We start from the raw sequence: 20203 nt of genomic DNA, 5'->3' as shown, positions 1-20203 counted from the left end.
CTTCAACAGGGGACGCTGTGGGAGCTGTGCATCAGAACAGCCCATAGTTCAGTGATTAGAGCACTCAACTGAGATGTGTGGGAGACCCATGTTCAAACCCTTTCTCCCCAGTAGCAGGCAGAGGGGGAAATTGAACCTGGGTCTCCTACAATCCAGACGACTGCTCTAACCACTGAGCTAAAAGTTATAAGAGAGATGGCAGTAGCACCTCTGCCTCCTCTGGCAGCCAGCTTCTGATTGAGACCCAGGCCTGAAAGCAGCTTCCTGAGCACACCTACTGCACTGGGTCTCACAGGCGAGCTAGGTGCTCCTTGGCCTATCTTGCCTGGGTTCGTGGATAACACAAGGACTTAGGTGTGAGATAGACATCTGGATGCCCAGAATGAGTAAGCAGTGCACATGCCCAGGGGCAGAAACCTAGGGTATCTCAACACAGCAATCAAAAAACGATGGTAGAGTCTCATCGACCAGGTCTACAGACTTGGCTCATGCTATGGTGCTAAAAATGGCTGTGTGGAGGTTTGAGCTCAGGCTGTGAACTCCATCCCCATCTGAGGCTTCTGAGCCTGAACATCTACACAGCTATTTTGAGTGCCATAGCGTGAGCCCTTCAAGCCCAAGTCCGTAGACCTAGGCTCTGAGACTCGCTGCTCAGGTTTTCTGCTTGCTGTGTAGATGTAGCCATAGGCACCTAGGGAACTTTTACAGTAGAAATTTAGGTGCTGAGTGAGTTTACGCATCTATAGTGGTAGGCAGCAGCTGCATGGTGTTTTGTGGATCACAGTGGTGCCTAAAACTGGGACTTAGGAGTGTAGGTACCTCTGTGGATCTGGGCCTTACTGGGGTTAGCCTTCACTGGAGGCAAGTTTCCAGGTTCCTGCAAATGATTCACATGTTAGGTAGGGCTTGCTAAGCAGATGGCCTGGAGACAGCAACCAGTAGAAAGTAGAAGCAACAGCTATACACAGCCATTCAGCTAACCACCTATGGACATACTCCTACACCCACATATCTCCATATCCCTCCACATCTTTTCCCCTTGGTTTCCCTTACCTATCCTCTGCCAGCCCCTCCACCATCCCTCAGTTATCATTAGTTCTACTCAGACACTCCCCCAAACCCAGCTACCCTGGTTCTTGCCCTTGATAGCCTTGCAGCTGCTCCTAAAATACCCTTTGGCACTCACTCACCAACAGCAGCTGCCACATTTTGTGCTGTTCCTTGCCCTACCCCTGGCCCTGCTTGGAGAAAAGTGTATTGACTTGAAGCTGAAGTTTATGATCCTATACAAATTTGATGATGAGCCAATTTGCATATTTGCAAATCATTTGCATAAAATGTCACATGGAGCTGCACGAAGCTTGGCAGTGATAGTGATATTTACAATGCTAGTTCTAGCTAGAACCAGCATTGTAAATACCTCTCATGAACTCTAGGTGCCTCAGAGCCTGGCCTCTTTCTGTAACTACTTCTTTTAGATAAAGACACTTCTCTAGGCTGCTGGTTCTAACCACAGGTGAAGGACTGTATCAACCCACACACAAAGGTACCTTTTAGTTCATGCCAGCAGGGTCTACACAGCATCTGTAGAGTACTACATGTTAGAGTGCTCTGCAATTCACACCCCCATCTGCAGTGCCCCTTCTCCCAGAAATCTGCTACCCTGTTCAACTGCCTATAGGTAGGGCAGCCTCTGGGTCTGGGGGAGGCAGCAAACTAGGAGAGTTCCACTAGTCTTACTATTAGGATCCCGGAGTAAGAATCCTGCACAGATGCTAGCTTTAGGGAATGAAACACTCAACAGAGCAAGAAAACATGTACTTTTATTGGTGCCATGAAAAAAAGAATTGATTTCAATACTTTACCTTTGGCATGGCCAGAAGTTTGTGCTACATTTCAAAGAACTTAAACCTCTTCAGCCCAGTATCTACAGAATGGAAGATGTGGTGTCTAATTACAAATTGACTGGATAATTAAAATGAATAGATTTGGGACATGTGAGCCAAGAACTTCTGAATGCCAAGTGGTAGAGGGCACAGGGGTAGATAGGGGTACAGGGATCCCCTGAGTTCACCAAAGGAACATCTTGTAAGGTCTCTACTTAAAGTCTGTGTCACACCTGTCATCATAATCACTGCAAAATATATGTATGGGTATTGTGTAAGGAATTATGTATATCTACTGTGACAGGGCAAGGCCAGATGGCTATAGAATAGTAGTGGGAGATAGATATATTAGCCCCTGGTTAAACAAATCCCTGGTACCAGGATAAGTAAATGGCAGCTGCTCCAGGTCAATTAAGACACCTGGGGCCAGTTAAGAGCTTTCCAGATGGCAGGGAGGATGCTAGGTTGATTGGGACACCTGTAGCCTGAAGCCAATCAGGGGCTGGCTGAAACTAGTTAAAAGCCTCCCAGTGAGTCAGGTGGGTGTGCATGTCAGGAGGTGTGAGAGGAAGCTGTGCTGTTGGAGAGACTGAGCTGTACACACCATACTAGGCACAAGGAAGGAGGCCCTGAGGTAAGGGTGAAGTGGCGCTTGAGGAAGTGGGGGCTGCTGTGGGGAAGTAGCCCAGGGAATTGTATGTGTCCTGTTCCTAAAAGGTCAGCTACCATAGCTGATACTATTAGGGTCCCTGGGCTGGAACCTGGAGTAGAGGGTGGGCCTGGGCTCTTCTCCCCCCCCCCCTCTTTGCCCCCTGATTAATCACTGAGACTGGGAGACAACTGAGACTGTGCAAAGGAGGATAGCTTCTCCTCACCTTCCTTGCTGGCTTATGATGAAAATGGCTCAGTAGACTATGACCCTTGTCTCTAGAGAGAGAGAAGGGTTAAGTGGAGGGTCATAGTGGGCCTCTGAGGCTAGCGAAATCCACCAGGAAATGTAGGACCCACGGAGACAAGGACAGAGCTTTGTCACACTACTGAAAATTAGGTTCTTAAATTCTGTGACTAGGGACTGATCATCAGATAAGTTTAAAAAAAGCAGGCTTTCTTTCAGGCAACAAATGTTTATCCATCTGTCTGTTTCCATGTAAATTAGGTATTGTATGGTTCAGAAGGGGCAGCTATTTAGCATTTGAGTGGATTGGTAATGAAGGATTGTGAAATCCTCAAAGAGAGGAAATTGACAAGAAGAAAACAAGGGAGAGCCCTGTTTGAAATAAGGACAATGAACCTTTGTGGGTATAAATTAAGGGGTATAGAGGTACACGCTTCAATGTGTGATAAGCTGCTAGTGGGCCTCTCTAACTGGTGTGTATTAAGTAGACTGGGGATCCTGAGTTGAATCTTGCAAGCAGGGGGCACTATTCCTTCAGGAGTAGTAGATCTGAGTATTCAATGAAGCAGGAGTGGGGCACTCCATAGGGAAGCTTGTAAGTCTTGGAGGTTGGTGTGTGCCCATTGCAACCTGTACAGAGAGAACAAGGCTTGTGGAGGTCTGCAAGGTAGTGCTTGTGTTGCCAGAGGCTGGTGGATTCCGGGAGCTGCTTCGTAGCAGGCACAGAAAAGACTTCCTGATGCTAAGGGCTCACAACCCTCTGTTCTCCTGAGATGCACCATAGGAGGCAAAGGTCTATCTAAAAATGATGAAAATATGACACATTTAAACTATGGCTGTCAAGTGATAAAAAAATTAATTGCGATTAATTGTGCTGTTAACAATAGAATACCATTTATTTTAAATATTTTTGGATCTTTACTACATTTTCAAATATATTAATTTAAATTACAACACAGAATACAAAGTGTACAGTGCTCACTTTATATTTTTGATTACAAATATTTGCACAGTAAAGAACAAAAAAAAATTATTTTTCAGTTCACCTCATAAAAGTACTGTAGTGCAATCTCTTTATCATGAAAGTTGAACTTACAAATGTAGACTTATGTAAAAAAAAACCTGCTTTCAAACATAAAACAATGTAAAACTTTAGAGCCTGCAAGTCCACTCAGTCCTACTTCTTGGTCAGCCAATCACTCAGACAAACAAGGTTGGTTACAATTTGCAGGAGATGATGCTGTCTGCTGCTTGTTTACAATGACACCTGAAAGTGAGACCAGGCGTTTGCATGGCACTGTTGTAGCTGGCGTGGCAAGTTATTTACGTGCCAGATGTGCTAAAGATTCATATGTCCCTTCATGCTTCAACCACCATTCCAGAGGACATGCTTCCATGCTGATGATGGGTTCTGCTTGATAACGATCCAAATCAGTGTGGACTGACTCATTTTCATCATCTGAGTCAGATGTCACCAGCAGAAGGTTGCTGTTCTTTCTTGGTGGTTTGGGTTCTGTAGCTTCCGCATCAGTGTGTTACTCTTTTAAGACTTCTAAAAGCGTGCTCCACACCTTGTCCCTCTCAAATTTTGGATGGCACTTCAGATTCTTAAACCTTGGGTTAAGTGCTGTAGCTATTTTTTAGAAATCTCTCATCAGTACCTTCTTTGCGTTTTTGTCAAATCTGCTGTGAAAGTGTTTTTAAAATGAACATGTGCTGGGTCTTCATCCAAGATGGCTATAACACGAAATATATGCAGATAAAACAGAGCAGGAGACATACAATTCTCCCCCCAAGGACTACAGTCACAAATTTAATTAACGCATTTTTTTTTAACGAGCATCATCAGCATGGAAGCATGTCCTCTGGAATGGTGGCCGAAGCATGGAAGGGGCATACGAATGTTTAGCATATCTGGCACGTAAATACCTTCCAAAAAATTTAATAAATTTCAATTGGTATTCTATTGTTACACGTGTGATTAATAGCGATTAATTTTTTTGAGTTAACCGTGTGAGTTAACTGCAATTAATTGACAGCCCTAATTTAAACCAAATACAAGTGTTCCTAGTTCTCTCAGCATTCCATGAACAATTCAGACTGATTAAGCATAAAGTAAGGTTCGACCGTGGAACTTTTGGTTTTTTGGTTAGTTGTTAGTTGTTTTTTTTTTTTTTTTTAAATTGCATGGCAATATGGATCCTAGTGTCTGATTTCTGTGACACAGAGCACATTTTCAAAAACAGGATATATATTTGTGATGACCACTTGTTTGCATTTGGTGCCCAGCTACATGACTGGGGAATGACAAACAAATGCTGTTTGTGCTCAAATTACAAGTTTTTCCAAGGGCAAAATTTTGGGTTCAGATATAAATTTTGGGTTCTGATTCTCTGTTGAATTACTCTCCTTTCACAGGGGTGTAACTCCATTCATTTAGTTCTAATAGAGTTACACCAACTTGAAACTGAAGTAACACGATGGTGACTCAAGGACTTGGGTGAGAACCTTTTTAAAATTCAGCCATTTGAGCATAAACTCACATGGCAGAGGCCCATGAACATTTGTGAAATTAATTAAGGAAAAGTGATAATTCTCATTATTAGCTCTCTGACATTAAGCAGACTGAAAACGTCTCACTGTGCACCTTTGTTCATAATCCTGCTCTAGGAGAGAAGTGTATCATCTTTAATCATAAAGTAAATCACCTGATACCATTTCAAATTTGCAGACTCGAAACTTAAAATCCATGTAAAGTTTGAGATCAGTGTAAATTACTCTTTTGGAAACTTAAATGCTTTATTTGAAGTTTGTAGAGAATATTAATATTGTAAAACCAGTATATTACATGTGTCGCCAAAGAGCTTTTTGACTAAATGCACATGTGCTTTGGAAGTGCCTTGCTACTTAGTTAACTGTTTAGTATATAAAAGCTGAGTTGTGTGTTTTTTATATTGATGAGATGTGTATGTATTACTAACGTGTGAAGTCTCATAATTGCTGTGGCACAGATTTTCAGTTAGATAAAATGTACTGGTAAAATGTTAAGTTTTGAATATGGGTACTTTATGGTGATGTCACACACAAGATAGTTTCCAAAAATCTCTCTCTCGTGTCACAGAATTACCAGTGTGAGATCATTTCTGCAGGGCTCCTGTACTATTAAAATTTAGCAGTACATCACAGGTAATAACTGGGGGAAAGAGTTAACATGGGCTGAAGCCAGGGCCGGCTCCAGGCACCAGCTTGGCAAGCAGGTGCTTGGGGCGGCCACTCCAGAGAGAGGCGGCAGGTCCAGCTATTCAGCTGCAATTCGGCGGACGGTCCCTCACTCCCGCTCGGAGTGAAGGACCTTCCGCCAAATTGCCGCCGCAGATCACGATCGCGGCGCACTTTTTTTGGCTGCTTGGGGCGGCCAAAACCCTGGAGCCGGCCCTGGCTGAAGCTGTTTCTTCCTAGAAGACAAAACAGGACAAACACATACAAAAGGGGAAAGAAAAGAACAGTAAACCTAGCAAATGAAGCTTTCGTCTCTGGTGTTGACTTTCACTTGCAACCTCTCTGCTGGAAAAACACAGGCACAGCCTTTCAGCCTTATCAGCCTCTCCAAAACCTGGCAAACTTGTTCCAGCATGGGGCTGTGTAGAGCAATGTTTTGCTTGGCTTTCTGGTCACAGGCTCACAGCAGTATTTTAAAATATGTAGTGCTGGCTGGCTGAGCCAGACTTTTATTAGACAGAAGGAAAAAGGAGAGGGATAAGATAGAAGAAGAAATAAGGGGGGTGGGGGGAAGGAAACTTGGTGGGGAGAGGAGAACAAAGTCTCACATTCCAGCCAGCATAGGTGACTGGTGAAAATGTTCTTTGGGGGAACTGAATGAAACTTAATAGCAACTGTGCTCAGGAACATGTGACATTCAGAATTGTGTGATTCAAACAGCAGTGGTTTTGGTGTATAATAGTCAGGGCCGGCTCCAGGCACCAGCTTAACAAGCAGGTGCTTGGGGCGGCCAAGGGAGAGGGGCGGCACGTGCGGCAATTCGGGGGCGGCAGGTCCCTCACTCCCTCTAGGAGCGAAGGACCTGCCGCCGAACTGCCGCCGCCAATCGCGGCTTTTTTTTTTTTTTTTTTTTGCTTGGGGCAGCAGAAATGCTGGAGCCGGCCCTGATAATAGTGTATTATATTCAAGCTGCAAATAGAAACATTGCTTGTTTACTGTATACAACATTAGATCACAACCCAGTGGCCAATCTATTTATCTTGTGTTAGTCCACTTACATCGGTAATAAAACACATTCAGCAAGAACACAAATAAAAACCTTGCTCTTACCTTCTGATTCCAGTAGAAGTTGTCTGTTTCCCTTGGAAGCATACATTTTCACAGCTTCTGAAGAATCAATGTTTTTAGTGATGTCAGATTCAATGTTCAGGATAGCCAAAGCTGAAAACCTTTTCTGGCTCACTGTTCTCAAGTATGTTTTAATTCGCTGCATTGCTGAGAAGGATGTTTGAGACTTGACTTAGCCAACAGACAGAAGAGCTAACTGAACCAGTTTACAGAAATTGGGGTACGCTGAGGCTGTTAGCTTGGATCTCAGATTTTTCTAACATTACACCTTGTCCATGAGATTCAGTATCAGTATGTGCAATCTACATATCAGATTTTGCTAAACTGGCATTGATTGCTATGATCTTCCCATAGATTTCCAGCACCTTGTCAACTGTGAGAGGTTCACAAGTCAGAATGGCATTTACACTTCTGGCAAGCTTTATCATTTCCTCAGAAAACCTTCTTTTAATTTCCTTGTTAATAACTGGGAAAAAAGTTGCTGGTACCACTTTTGCTTAAGTTTCTGTGATTCAGCTGGAAGGTGCTCTCTTGCTCCACTCCTTGAGTAGACAATGAAGTCGCTTGGTTTTAAATTTTACCCTGGTCACCAAACACCTTTTGTCTTCCTCTCCCTTGATTGAAATTCCAACATTTTCAGCATTTTGCAAGACATCGTCCCAAACACGATTCCATGATTTTCCACTTCTCATGTTTTCTAAACTTGTGGTGGTGCTGTTAAGTACTTTTCCTGCTCAGGAGAGTGGCCTTTTTGGTTTGCAGGGCCTTGTGTGTGATCTGATGATCAAAAACTAATAGATGTGATAAAAATCTGTCTCTTGCACTTGTTGCAGTAAACCACTTACTTCAACAAAACTTCAGTTACTTCCACGCTGGCTGAGCTTGTTTAGATATTGGATGATCGCTTTCATGTTAGTTATTCTAATTTCATACTAAGTCAAACGTCAGAAAGAGCATCACTTGCATTTTGAAGCTATTACATGGAGGAGAAAAATCCATTTGATAACATCCTTACTGAAACGGTAGAACATATGGATTAGCATAGGGTGTTACCATTTTACCACACACCTACTAGTCAGAGCTGATATGAAAAATGTGTGGGTGGGGGGGCTCCACTAGGAAGCTCTAAGGAGACACTACGACAAGTCCAGTGCTCACCACTAATACTAGCTCCTGGAAAGGGATATAGATAGGGCCCTACCAAATTCATGGTCCATTTCATGGTCATAGGATTTTAAAAATCCTAAATTTCAGCAATTTAAATATGAAGTTTCATGATGTTGTAACTGTAGGGATCCTGACCTAAAAAGGAGTTGCTTGGGGTGTGTGTGTGGGGGGGGAGGGGTTTGCAAGGCTAGTGTAGGGAGGTTGCAGTACTGCTACCCTTACTTCTGCACTGCCTTCAGAGCTGGGTGGCCGCAGAGCAGCGGCTGCTGGCCAGGAGTCCAGGTCTGAAGGCAGAGTTGCTGCCAGCACCAGCACAGAAGTAACCATGGTATGGTATTGCCACTCTCACTTCTGCACTGCTACCTTCAGCAACTACCACTCTCCAACCACCTACCTCTGAAGGCAGTGCAGAAGTAAGTGTTGCAACACCATGGCCCCCCTAAAATAACCTTGCAATCTCCTTTTGGGTCAGGACTCCCAGTTTGAGAGATGCTGGTCTCCCCCATGAAATTTACATAGTATAGGATAAAAGCACACAAGGCCACATTTCATGGGGGGAGACCAGATTTCATGGTTTGATGCATTTTTCATAGCTGGGAATTTGGCAGGACCCAAGATATAGATAATCTTAGCAGGTTGCTGCCCTGGAACACCGCATATGTGTTCCATCTTTTACATATTTCATATCCCCCTGTCTAGTCACTAGACTCTAGTGGGTGTCTGATAAATTTGAAGCAACCACCCTCAGCTGCTGGATGAGAGAATCTTTCTTATGCTACTGCCATATAGTGTCCAAGATGCTGTGAGTAGGGGGGTATCTCCACAACACTATACCTCTCACGCTACCTTCCAGGTTACTGCTGAATATCTCCAGTGCTCAATTCCTCTTTCAGCCATTTAAAAAAATATTTCTATTTTATCCCTCCTACCCCACAAATAGCTCCAGTACATACCTCTCCTGCTCATCACTTTCCTAAATAGCAAGTACACATTACAATTGATTATTGTTTTAGTGCTGTCCACAGGGCTTCAAATAGCATAGAAAACAGTGAACACCCTAGGGTGCTCACAAGCTACTTAAAGGAATACTACCATATTCCTGTATACTACAGTTAGCTGAAGTAGCTAGTGTTTTTAGTGTTGCTATGAGACTCGTACAGTGGCAGTGTGGCTTGGTACACTTTAATGGTGTGGCGAACTCTGCTTGTGGCTAGAATATCTCCACCTCCTTTCTGTTTTAATTCCAAAACTCCATCACAGACATGCCAGCCCTCAGTTTGACCAAGGGTGTGGAAACATACAAAATGGTTCCTAATGTTGTATGTTATTGCAAAAACTTTATACCTATAATGGCAACACCTTTGCTTTAATAAACTCTAGTGATTATGCCAATAATGTTGATGATCTTAATTGCACTAATTAATATTTGAAACATTATTTTAAATATTAATGCTATGTTAAATTTACTTGGAAAAGAGCTACAGAAAGGGCACAAGAAAGATTTTTCTGAGGTAGAGGCATTTCCTTTTTGTTTTGAATAGTCAGTGAATGGTATTTGAAAAGATGCAGATTATTACTTTTGAGATGCATCCACCAAAATGTGTCTCGTTTTCTTTCAACTTTCTTACTGTCATGCACAGAAATCTCTGATGGAAATAGCAAAGGGTCGAATGTTTGAATCTTTCTGTGATCCGACTTAACTGCAAGTGTAATGAGTAAGATTCACCATTAATGAAATGATGTGTACTCAATTGACAATCGTTCGCACTTGTTCACTTTGACACTGTAATAGAAACTTTACTTATTTTACAATTTCAGTGTTTTAATTGAGCAATTGTTGCTATTAATGCTGATCACTGACACCTATATTTAAGCATTTGTATGACCCTGTTTTGCACAGAAAGGGAGTTTCTTTGTAATTTGGTGCTGTCTCTTTCCATAAAGAGGTTTTTATGGTCTGTATTCCAAACACAATTAACTACTGCACCAAACATCCCCATGGAGGGGAAAGCTTTGACAAAGATGTGTGCAGAAGGGCCAGTAAACAGGGCTTCATAGATTGAAGGACTTTCAGGCTAGACAGAAACATTAGATAATCTAGTTTGATGTCCTGTACATCACCATACAATTTCATTCAGTTACCCCTGTCCTGAGCCCAATAACAAATTGTCTATGACTAAAATGTATATTCAAGAATGGCATCCACTCTTGATTTGAAGACATGAAGAATCTACCATTTCCCTTGGTAGTTTGCTCCAGTGGTTGATCACTCTCATTAGAAATTGGGCACAAATTTTTAATTTAAATTTGTCTGGATTCAGCTTCCAGACATTGATTCTTGTTTCACCTTTCTCTGCTAGATTAAAGATCCCTTTAATGCCTAGTATTTTGGCCTCGTGAAGGTGCTCACACATCCTAATCAAGTCAAATCTCAGTCTTCTTTTTGATAACTAAACAGAGAGCACTCTTGAACTTGCTCACTGTAAGGCATTTTCTCAAGCCCTTGGATCTGTGCCCTCTCCAATTTTTGATAATCCTTTACAAAATGTGGACACCAGAACTGGATGCAGTATTTCATATTGGTCTCACCACTGCCATAAATAGAGGTAAAATCACCTCCGTGCTCTTACTCATTTTTCCTGTTTAAATATCCAACAATCACATTAGCCCCTTTTTTTGCCCCTGCATTGCACTGGGAGCTAGTGTTCAGTTACTTGTCCACTTTGTTAATGACTTGGATACCAGAGAGGAAGATGGGGAGTATGCTTATACAATTTGTGGATGACACCAAACTGGGGGAGGTTGCAAGCACATTGGAAGACAGGATTAGAATTGAAAAGGGCCTTGATAAATTGGAGAATTCATCTGCAATCAAGATGAAAATCAGTAAAGACCAGTGCAAAGTACTACACTTAGGAAGGAAAAATCAAATGCCCAACTACAAAATGGGGAATAACTGGCTAGACAGTACTACTGCAGAAAAGGATCTGGGGATAATAATGGATCACAAACTGAATGAGCTAACAATGTGATGCAATGGCAAAAAAGACAAATATCCTTCTGGGGTGTATTAACAAAAGCATCATATATAAGCTATGGGAGGTATTGGCCCATTCTACTGGGCATTGCTGAGGCCTCAGCTGGAGTAAGGTGTTCAATTCTAGGTGCCACACTTTAGATAAGATGTGGACAAACTGGAGAGAGGTGCGGGGTGGAACCTTATAACAGCCTTCAAATATATTAAGGGCTGCTACGAAGAGGATAGTGTTCGGTTGTACTCCATGTCCACTGAAGGTAGGTCAAGAAATAATGGGTTTAATCTATGGCAAGGGAGACTTAGGTTAGTGTCCCTATGTAAGCCACCACTACTCCCTGGCTCTAAGCACATGCTGCCACATTCAGTCTGGAGGTTTAGTTAATTGTTTTGTAACAAAGGATAACAAAACAAACAGAAGGCAGTCTTAACTCATTACCCAGGCTTCAGGGCCACCCCTCCCAGGGGACTCTGGTACTCTAGCTCCTGGCAGCTTCCTCACCTCTGTCAGCTCAGCTCCTCTCTTGGAGCTGCAGCCACAGGATTGTTTCCTTGAGCTCCTGGCCACCTTGCTCCAGGGACCCACCGCCAGCATTAGCTCTACTCCAACATGACTTTGCTCCCCAGCCCTCTTGAATTAGCTGGATTAGGGTCTGCTATTCCAGTGCAGAGGTGCTAGGCTCAGTCTATCCCCAGAGAGCAGTTACCCTGTGACTGTTAGCTATTACAAAAAACTTTCTATCAGGATAGTTAAATACTAGAGTAGGTTACTAAGGGAAGTTGTGGAATCCCCATCATTGGAGGTTTTTAAGAACAGGTTGGACAAACCACTGTCAAGGAGGGTCTAGGTGTACTCACTTCTGCGTTAGCAGGAGGGCTAGACCTTTCCAGCCCTATATTTCTATCCTTCTATGCTCCTATATTGGGGGTATATATACCCCACATTGGGATAGAACTGGGTTAAGCAGTTTTGGACTCCCACACCACTGCAAAGCCTGCACTACCTAGAAGAGTTTAAAAGAGAGCCAGGTAGCTCAGTTAGGGGAGGAAATAGCACAGAGCCTAGTGGAATAGCCCAACAGTTCATGTGCAAGTGTACAGCAGAAGGTGGGTCCACAAGCAGCAGCTACCCCAAATCCCAGAGCAGGGATTAATTTATCCCTAAGGATTAAGGAAACCTTCACTTGGATTGTTTGGTACTGCGATCATGCCCTGGGAAAGTAAGTAGTAGGAAGTGTCCCGTGAGACAGCCTTGGAGCACCCTGGGTGCTTGATATTGCTGCCACTTGTAGAGCCCTTGGTCAGCGCCTAGTGGAGAGGGAGGACCCAGGTTCCTCTGCCAAACATCTCTCATGAAACAAGAACAAACCCTTCTCCAGAGTACAGGGGAATACAGATGTTGTGAGATCTGAGGCAAGGGCACACAGCCCACAGGAACCTGGAGGTGGGCTGAAGGCTCTTTGTTTTGTGGGGACATTGGCCAGCTATATCTCGTTGGATTCTGTTATTCTGGAAGAGAGTCAGCTCAACTGGTGACCTGGCTGTAGCGCCAAGTTATTACCTATTGGAAGAGGGACTGCCACAGAGCTGGAGTGAGTGCTGGCAAGGGATACGTGAGACGGGGAGAGCTGGGACCCTGTGACCTAAGTGCTACACAGCACAACAGTAAGTCAGACCCCTAAATCCTTTTCAGAGTCACTGTTTTCCAGTCTCCCATTTGGTAGGTATGGCCTGGATTCCTTGTTCCTAAACATGTTTTGTTTGAATCCAGATCTCTCTGTAAGACTGCTCTCTCCTAATCATTATTTACCACTCCGCCAAGCATTGGGTGATCCACAAATGTGATCAACCGTGAGTTTATATTTACTACCCAGTCATTGGTGAAAATGTTAAATAGTGTTGGACCTAGTACCGATCCCTGCAGAACCCCCACTAGAAAGACCTCCATTCGGTGATGACTTCCCATTGAAAACTAAATTGCTAATTAGCTATTTCTTAAACCTTTTAATGTGTACTTTAATAATGATGTATAGAGTGGTCACGTTTCAATCAGAATGTCACATGGTACTGTGTCAAATGCCTCACAGTAGTCTAAATATATTACATCTATTATATAGTCCTATATCAAACTGATCACTGCAGTATCTGAGTGCCTTCCAATAGTGCATTAAGCAAAGTGACTATACATCTGTCACATGGTGTTTGTTCTTTCATCCTCTCCACAAGGATTGAAGAGTGAGCAGTGGAGTGTCTAGTTCTGGCTGGGTTTTAGGACTTTTTAAATTATTTGAATACACATGTTGCTATGTGTTTATATTTGAGTATACATAGGTCAAAGACAGAGGCCTTGCACTTGGAGCAGAAGGTGGTGAGGTTTATATGGGTCCTTAATTCTTGGGGGCATTCAGTCACAGCCCCTCAAAGTTCTGTCTACTGCACAGACCAGCTTCATCCTTATTGTAGAGAGTTGCTCTGTTGTGCCTGAGGAGTGGAGCTGCTGAACATGATCTTTGTTCAGTTACGTAGGAAATCTTTTAGATATTGTAATGCTGGCAGACTAGATGCCAGCTCATGCCAAGGCCCCTAGGCCTCACTGAACACTGATAGATGAATAGCTGGAAACCAATCTGGCTGACCTGTGTGTTAGCATTGTTAAAATAGGTATTAAGTTTATGAAAATGTTTTTAATGTTTAGACTTTATGAAATGCTTGTAAACTGCTGCAAGCCGTAATCTCACTTATAATAGCCGTATCCCATGTTATAAAGTAATATTGAAGTGTTTGCCCTGAAACCTGTACTCCCTCAGTCAGAGTAGTATTTCACACTTGGTAATGCTTGTTTGCCACAGGAAATGTCATTGCCTGTCCAACAAAAGAAGGACTTGGACATGGCAAGATTTCTAAGAATAAGCAAGGGATCCACAGCTACTTAGTGTGGGTTAGGCCTAAAGGACTTAGCGCTTGCATATTACAGCAGCCTCTAATCTTTTGGAACCAAAGACTGTAACTCATTGTGTGTGTATTGCCTGCTTTGTCCCACTACCCACCTCCAGCTGGGAACTTTGTAAACTCTTATTTCCTTTTCCTAGTTAATAAATCTTCAGATAGTTTATTACAGGATTGGCTACAGGTGTTGTCTTTGGTGTGAGATCAAAGGTGCAATTTACCTGGGGTAAGTGCCGGTACTTTGGGATTGGGAGTAACCTGAATATTTTGTGTGTAAGGGACCACCTACAGCAAAGGCAAGCTTACCTGGATACTCTTAATGGATTACACTGGTCAAGTGCTGAAAGAAAGACTAACTATCTGGAAAACTAGCCCTATGTAAAAACTCGTGTAGCTCCAATGGTATGTTACTGTCACTGAGTCTGATACCATCCTGAGCTCTGTGTGCTTGACTCCAACCCAGGACAGATATCTGCTTCAGTCTGCCTCTGTCAAAGTGTGGTTTTTTTTTTTAATTTTGGGAAATTATAATCTGAAAAGCAAACACTTGCTGGGAGAGGATGATTGCGATGCAAGAGTAGGGGAGAATAGTGGGAAAGGGTTGTGGATCCAGGTGATGAGGAGGGGAGAATTAGGACACCAGGAAGAGGGACAGAATTTTGTTGCCATTTAATTTCCTAGGTTTTTAAACAGAGAAATGTTTGTTGGTAGGAGTTAGTGGCCATTTAGACAGTTGTAGCTCTCACTTAAGTTGCCAGTTGATATGCTACTGTAATGCTTTTCATCTGTAGATCTCAAACACCTTTACATCATTATCCCCATTTTACAGATGGGGAAACTGAAGCACAGAGAGGTAACGTGACTTGCCCAAGGTCACCCAGCAAACCAGTGGTAGAGATAGGAATAGTCCCAGTCCAGTGATCTTTCCACTAGGCTACACAGTTGCTATGTAATTCCTCAGTGCTTCTCTCCCCTGTATATTTTGTTATAGTGGGATGGGAATCATGGTCATACTTTGAAATGTTCACAGTTGCTAACAGGGCCAATGAGAAAAATCTCAACCATGGTCTATGTCCTAAAACACTGACAATTTTTTATTACATGATTGTTACAGTAACTTTATGCGTGTGAGAGGGGACTGGTGTGTCTCTCTTCTCCGCCACCATTTCTCACATATAGCTCCCCCGACCAACATTTCTAGTTCCGCCTCTTCTTCTCATCCTAGTAACCTACTGGTTGGTACTATAGAAGCCATTAACGTGTAAGAGGTTGCTCCTTGCTCTTTCCTGCCCTAAGATGCTGTGTGTAAAAATCACTGTTAGCAATTTACTGGAGGGCTGCATACTACCTTGGTTAGGTAGCCTGAACTGCACACTGAGCTGGGCCCCTCACTCCCACTATCCACCTCCAGCTGGGACTCCTGCCCCTGCTGAAGCCAGGCTTCCCCAGATGTACCCAGTCTACCCCTCCTCCAAACCAAGACCTATTTTTCCATAAAACCATGTTGACTGGAATTAATTATGTTCCTATTCTTTAATTCTTTAGTTACTGAATCCTGTATCAGCTTTTCCAATATTTTACTTGGGATTAATGTCAGGCTAACTGGCCTATAGTTACCTAGCTGATACCTCTTCCATTTTTTTGAATATTGGCACAACATTAGTACTCTTCCAGTCTTCTGGAATTTCCCTGGTATTCCAAAATGTATTAAAAATTAGCATTGATGGGCCAGAGATTTCCTTAACCAACTCTTTTAGGACTTTTGGGTGCAAGTTATTAGGGTCTGCTGATGGGCTGGAAAGAAATTCACTGGCATCATGTGATACAAATACATGTGACACAAAGCACCCCTGTATTCACACCTTATCCACTAGTATAATCTTTGTACAACATATGCCTTGGGAGATATCATTTGACAACTAATAACTCACTGACAATTAATATTCTTGTGATGTATATGCATGACCGGCATTAGGAGTTACGAATATATGCTCGAATGATAACTAAAAGGTGTTCAAACCACATATGGCAGGGGGAGTTGTTAAACAGGCGTATGCTAAACAAAGGAACGTGTATTACCTCAGTTTACATATAAACTGTAAATAGACCCATCAAGCTAACAAGAGGTGGAAGCAAACCATACACTAACAAGTGGGGAAGATGACCAAATAGTGTCTACACCTTGCAAGAGAAGCTTGCTCTGGGTTTCACTTTGCAGAAGAATCCATTTCAAAGGTTTACTGGCCTATAAAGACAGGGAGCTGAACCTGAATTGATTGTATACAATATTACTGTATTAGAAAAGTGTACAGTTTGAGTTCTTTTCTGAATGCTAATGACACACTGTTTAATATAATTGAGAAATGTATGTATTAACACTACATACAAAATCATGGATACTCCTTGATATTAGGCTGTATAGTCCAGACAGGAGGGAAAAATCACAGGAGGACAGGAATGGCTACCTATCTCATATGTAAATTAAGCAGGATGGAAGCCCCATTTACATAGAAATCATACAGGTGCATAGGAAGCCCACAGGAAGGGAAGAACATCATGAGGTTCTTACCTCTTGCAACAAGTTAATTCTTCTTTGGAAGATACAAAGAAGGGCAGGAGCCATCTTTGGCATACATCACTAGACAGGCACAAGAGGCCAGAGCTCTTGCAACCTGAGAAAGATGGGTCCTTCAACCAATGGGGGTTGAAGTCTCTGGAACTGAATATAGGTGAGAAACCTGAGTAGGCAAAGTTCTTTCACACAGGAAGACAAGGGAAGCCAACACCTTGTACTTTTGTGGAAGATCTTGACTGAGGGAAAGTCAGCCATGGCGGGAAGAATGATGATTTTCTCTCACCAATCTTGAATAAAGCCTGTATCTTCCTAGATTAAGTTGCAAACTTTTAGAAGTGTATTTTGTTTTACTTGTAACTCTTTCTAACTTCATTCCTTATAATTGAATTCACTTAATTGTATATATTTTTGTTAATAAATTTATTTCATTTTTACAATAAACCAGCTCAGTGCTGTTTTGCAAGGGAAGGGTGTATTTACTCAGTTAAGTTAATAAGCTGTGGTGTATTTTTGTGTCTTTAGAGGAACAAATCAACCAAATTATATCTCTGAACTGCCCAGAAGAGAGCTGGACATTGCAGAGCACGTGGTTTTGGAAAAATCTGGGACTGGGATTATGTCAGGGTCACACAGCAAGTAGTATCCAAGGCTGGTGGAAGCCAGAGTGGGGCTGTTGACAGGCTGCTGGGGTCAGAGCTGCTGAACCAGGGCTGGGAGCACACAGACACTCAGGGTGCGACCTGCATGCTGGTAGGCTGGTTGTGAGCAGCCCAGCTTGGAAGCTACAACACAGCAAAGCCTTGGGAGGCACCCAAATTACAGGGCAGACAGTGACACAACTCTTCATGGTCTGGATTGCCACCCAGAATGTGACCATACATTATACTGCTTCTTTCCAAACACAAAATGGAAATATTTATTGAATACTTTCTGAATCATTAACTATTTGACAATCTCCATCTGGTAATGTGCTTATATCCCTATACCATTTCTAGAACTTCTTTAGTTTCTAATATTCTTTAAAAAGGTTTTGTTTTTTTTATTGTGCTTAGCCCTCCCAACTATGGATTTTTCCCTGTCTTCCCTTCCCTTATCACTTTTCTACACTTCATAACTTCTAATTTCTATTAAAAATAACAGGAGTACTTGTGGCACCTTAGAGACTAACAAATTTATTAGAGCATAAGCTTTCGTGGGTTGTAGCCCACGAAAGCTTATGCTCTAATAAATTTGTTAGTCTCTAAGGTGCCACAAGTACTCCTGTTATTTTTGCGGATACAGACTAACACGGCTGCTACTCTGAAACCTCTAATTTCTATTGTTATCTATCCATTTCTAATTGCCTACTCCACTTCGACACTGAATCAGGATGGACTTTTAACCAAAGTTTTCTTCTTTCTTGATTGTGGAATCTTTTTGTTCATCCAATAAACTCTTCTTAAAGAACTCCCAGTTTCTCTTTCATTTTTCCCCCCCCTCCCAATTAACATCACTCATAATTTTCCTCATCTTGGTCCCTAGGCAAATACCAACATCCAGTCCAGTGATTAATTTTTTTTATCTGTCATAATGAGGATCAAAATAGCATTCCCTAATGTTGGATGAAAATGTTCTAGAAAATAAATAAATAATATATAATTATATACACAAAACTTCAGTCCAGTTACTACTTGTATATAATTATTAGTAGTAACTGGACTGAAGTTTTGTTACTGGCAGTGTGAGACCTCTAGCATGTCTCCCAAATCCATCTTCCCCCCATAACATCACCATTTCTTTTAACACCTTAAGCATCTGTATGTAATGAGTAACTCATGTTGTGGGCATGCCACCTCCCACACCTACCCACTCTATTTTTCCTGAAGAGGTTATAGTGAATGGTTTCAGTCATGCCAAGTATATATCCGCCTGGAAAAGAGGTGACTAGGGGGGATATAGATCATGAGTGGCATAGGGAAAATAAATAAATAAGGAAGTGTTATTTACTCCTCATAATACAAGAACAAGGGGCCACCAAATGAAATTAATAGGTAGCAGGTTTAAAACACTTTTTTTTTTTTAATGCACTGTCAACCTCTGGAACTCCTTGCCAGAGGGTGTTGTGAAGGCCAATACTATAACAGGGTTCAAAAGGGAGCTAGATAGGTCCATCAATGGCTATCTTCCATGAATCTATTAGCCAGGATGGGCAGGAATGGTGTCCCTAGCCTCTGTTTGCCAGAAGCTGGGATTGGGTGACAAGGCATGGATCACTTGATGATAACCTGTTCATTCCCTTTGGGGCACCTGCCATTGGCCACTGTCAGAGGACAGGATACTCAGCTAGATGGACCTTTGGTCTGACCCAGTATGGCCGTTATATTTTTTCCTCATCAAGGAGAATCTACAATTCCTCTTGTTACCCAGACTGCTAGCATTGATATAAGCAACAGAAAAATTTCTCCTCTTGGCATTCTTTGCCATACCAATACAATTTGTTCTTTTGATGCTTTGAGTTTGGGAGAGTGTTAAGGAGACAAAACTCAATGTGGTGGTAATTTAATACCCTCCTAGCTACTCCAGCTAATCTCACTAGTTGAGAAATTTAGTCCCTACTTGTAAGAGGAGACCTGAGACTGACTTTGTCATATACAGCCAGTCAAAACCCAGCTCTTTGTGTTTTGTTTCATTAATCATAAAGAAATAAGTAATTTAAAGTTGATCACATTACTTTTTTTGGAAATGTCATCAAATTAATCTTACACTGTTGTGTATAAATAATTTTGGCCATTGAATAAGGAGCTGGGAACAACCAAGAAGGAGCTGGCACCGTGAATAATGTACTGGGTATAAGGAACCACCTTCAGCCTCATTTGTTTTAAGTTATTGTAAAACTTTACAAACTTTTGTCCACTTTCCCACAGTTAAGCTCATAAGTGGGGTAAATCTGTAGGCCCAATTATAACATACCCAAGCTTTAACAGGAACAGCCCAGCACATGTTAGATTTTGTCAGTGTCTGATATAACATAGACCAGGCAATGTGTGAGCAGCTGTTAGCACCTTTCTAACCTGTGTGAGACAACCTGAGGGTATGTCATTTGGGTGGGCGGGGGGAGTGTGCTTTTAACACAGGTTAAATTAAAATACCCTTACCAGAAGACTCAGCAACTGGGCTTCTAACTCAGATGAGCAGCTTGAGTTCAAACTCATGCTCTGCCATGCCTTGGACTCGAGCTGCTACCCTGAGGCTACATTTATACTTATGATAGTACACTGTTACATGTGATTTGTTGTTCCATAACCCCCCTATTATGCCAGCTTCCACAGGGCACCCTCCCAAAGTCCCTTCCAAGGACTCCCGCTCCAGTACCC

The sequence above is a fragment of the Emys orbicularis genome, chromosome 6, assembly GCF_028017835.1.
Source record: "Emys orbicularis isolate rEmyOrb1 chromosome 6, rEmyOrb1.hap1, whole genome shotgun sequence".
NCBI lineage: Eukaryota > Metazoa > Chordata > Testudines > Emydidae > Emys > Emys orbicularis.
Note: the sequence above shows the minus strand (reverse complement) of the source record.